The 3,476-nt window shown below is 44.2% G+C and overlaps 1 non-coding gene across 1 annotated transcript; it reads right to left on the reverse strand.

Annotated features, from left to right (window-relative positions):
* Positions 1–1,888: 1,888 nt before the first annotated feature.
* LOC117126291 lies at positions 1,889–1,995 on the reverse strand. Its single transcript, XR_004448866.1, has one exon. It is a non-coding gene; the product is annotated as a small nucleolar RNA R71 (small nucleolar RNA).
* Between the last annotated feature and the right edge of the window lie 1,481 nt (positions 1,996–3,476).

The raw sequence follows: 3,476 nt of genomic DNA on the forward strand, positions 1-3,476 counted from the left end.
GAGTCTTCCTAGTCCTTTTCGAGTCATTACAGATCTGGAGTTGCATTGGATAGGAGATGAACCAGCTGGAACAAAAGAGGCAGCAAACAGTGCAATTTGGTGATTTTCACGCAGAATAGTCTTGATGACTGTTCCGGATAGCGGAGCAACCCGAGTGACTGTTCTGGATGCCTGTTCCAGCGGCAGAGATTTTTAAGGAAACTACAACCTCTTTCGGGATTTGCCCTAATCTCTCTATTTTCTCTCCCAGCCGCCTGTGGCTTTGATATATCTTCTTTTTCTGTTTTTTCTTATCCTTCTACGCTACTTTTTACACAAGGAACCAGACTTGAGCTTTGAGATTTTTGTGATTTGATACTTTGTAAAGGGAGAAGGCTCCATCTCTCTCACCATAGAGAAGAACCCCCTGAACCCTTTTTATATTTTATCTACACATGTTTTATTCAGTCTCTGTCTCTGTGTTTTCTCTGTTCATGGCTGAGTAGCCAACTTGCTTAGTCTAGGGTGTTAGGGTGTTAGATCCGTGAATTAAACATAGATAAGTGAAATCATTGATTGTCTTCATTCATAACTGTTCTTAATGCTTGCATTAAATTGGCCGCTTAATGTTAGATCCTAGGTTTAACCTGTTCATTAACCGTGTAATAGGTTGCTAGATCTGTTATGAATGTGCATTGCATCCCTAACCAGCGAAAGTAGATGTTAGGGTGTTTTGTGAACATATTGGACTTGATCTCTATTGCTTGCTGTTGCGTCTTGGTCCAAACGAGAGTTTAGGTATCAAGATCGATCAGCATAGGGGACAGTACCACGACAGTGGGCTGTTCTACTTGAGTGATCCGAGTTCTAGACTGGTCTTTAATCGAACTTGAATAATTGTTTTGCTCACACTTGCTTAACACCCGACCAAACCACCCTAGGCTAGCATTTTAATCATCTGAAAACCTTAAATTAATCTTATTACTTGCTTGTTACGAAACTTAATCTCAAAACTCCATCTTTGTTTTAGCTAAGCAATGATCCCATAAAGATAAAGTGTAATCATTGGTCTATGTGGATTCGATCCTAAATTGCTACATCGACATATCATTAGATTGTGGTAGTTTGCACAATAGGTTAATTGGTGTGCGTATACACGTAATATCAATTTGGCGCCGTTGCCGGGGACCATCTTTTTACATTTATTTTTCGATTATTTATTTAGTCTAAGACCTCTAACTTGCCCTATCCTTTTTGTTTCAGCTAATTTTTCAGGTGCATGACCAGTAGACATACTCGGAGAAACGCACAAGGAGAGTTAGTTACATTTAGCAACCAGGTGCTAGCAAGGTTAGAAAGAACAAATCGTCAACAGCCAAGGCAAACCGACACCACTTTGGTTGATCACGCCAATCAAGAGCAACTCACTGCTCAGTTGCAACAGATGCAACAACAGATGCTTCAAATGCAGCAGACCATCCAAGCTCAGCAGGATGCTGCTGAACAGGCTGCTCTCGCACGGTAGGAACAACAGGCGCAGACTGTTCCAATCGGGCAGAGAAACCTTCCGCGTAACATCCCTACTACACGCTCTGCCATTGTTCCTCCACTCTGCACCAGGCAAGACTTCGAGATCAAGCCTGCTTTGATCGGTCTAGTACAGAGAAAGGTGTTCTCTGGTCTCTCTACAGAAATTCCAATGGAACATATTGAGAGCTTCGAAAAAGTCTGCAGTTTCACTTGCGTGAATGGTGTTCCACCAGACTACATCACGTGCATGTTATTCCCATTCTCTCTTGATGGAAAAGCTGCACGGTTGTTGAACTCTGTCCCTACCGGCTCTCTCACTTCATGGGAACAGGTCCGATCAGCGTTCCTCAGCCATTTCTACTCTAAGGCGAGAACAGCTGCATTGAGGAACAAGATCACCTCCTTCAGACAGCTCACTGATGAGCCTTTCTGCGACGCATGGGAATGCTTCAATGACTATCGCAGAGAATGTCCTCACCATGGATTTGATGATGATTACCTCCTGGACATTTTCTATGATGGAGTGGACTGGAAATACCAAGGTGCTCTAAACTCTGCGAGCAATGGAGACTTCATGACCCAAACCACTAATGGAGCGTTTAAGCTGATTGAGAACATGTCTGCTAGCTCAGCTAATAAGAAAGAGGAGAGTGATTGCTCCAAGAAAGGGAACAATTCCGACACCCAGAAAATAGATGAGCTGACTACCAAGGTTGATCAGCTACTGAAAAACAACCAAGGGCACGTCTTCAACATGGAGCAAGCTACAGCCGGGCAGATTCAGAACCAGAACAAGCGACAACCGCAGAGCAATCAGCAAGCTGTTCTAGCTACTGAGAACAGTCAACCAGATGAGTTGAAGGGTCTGGGTATGATGATGCAACAGCTGTTGCAGGGTCAGCAGGTTCAGGCCAAGGTGTTGAACCAGGTAACCACGGAAATTGACACCAGGATGGGCAACATGTTCACTGAGCTGAATAACAAGTATGACACTCTTGCGATCCACATAAGAAAGATCGATGTTCAGCTTGCTCAAATAGTTGAGAGTGTCAAGAGGCAACACGAGACGCTCCCTGGAAGAACTGATAAAAATCCTAGGACTGAGCACTGTAATGCAATAGAGCAGCCGTTCGCTGAGACTGTTCTAGGCGCAGAAGAGAACACAGAGCAGTCTGCTAGCTCTGGAGTGACTGGTCCTAGCGTACCTGCTGAAACTCCACCAGTGCGAGTCTATGTTCCTAAGGTTCCCTATCTAATTCCACCTAAACATCTGATGGATCCCATTAGTGAAGAGCAACTGATAGGTTTTAACAAGATGGTGAGAAAACTTCCTAAAGAACTTGCATTCGAAGATGCTCTGCAGATTCGTCCATTGCTCAAGTTCTTTAAAAACTGTAGAGAGACTCAAGAGGAGATCAAGGTCCTCTATACCAAAGCACTGTCTACACCAGCACTGAAGGTATTGCCTAAGGTTGATGATCCTGGAAAGTTTGTTTTCCCATGTTCCTTCGCAGGAACAACCTTCAAGGATGCTCTTTGTGACTCTGGTTCTTGTGTGAATCTCGTCTCGAAGGCTATTGTAGACGATTTGAAGATTGCTGACGTTGAGCGTTCTCAGCTGACCCTGACCTTTGCAAACTCTTCCAGAGCAGTCCCATATGGAACCATCCGCAGCCTTCATGTTCAAGTAGGGGAATGCATTGTTCCTGCTGAGTTTCAAGTTGTTGAGATGAACAAGGATCATGAGATGCCTTTGATATTTGGAAGGACATTCATGGCTACTGTTGGAGCAACCATCGATATGCCCAACAAGAGAGTCTGCTTCTCCAACATCAACAAGAAAGTTTTCTACAAGGCTGTACCCACCAGATCTTCCTCATCACATGCCTCTTGCATCTCAGTGTTTGATGTAGAAAAGCTGAAGGTTGTTCCAGAGAAGGAGCATGGTGATAAGGGTGAGAGCGGGC

Source organism: Brassica rapa, chromosome A06 (assembly GCF_000309985.2).
Source record: "Brassica rapa cultivar Chiifu-401-42 chromosome A06, CAAS_Brap_v3.01, whole genome shotgun sequence".
Classification (NCBI taxonomy): Eukaryota; Viridiplantae; Streptophyta; class Magnoliopsida; order Brassicales; family Brassicaceae; genus Brassica; species Brassica rapa.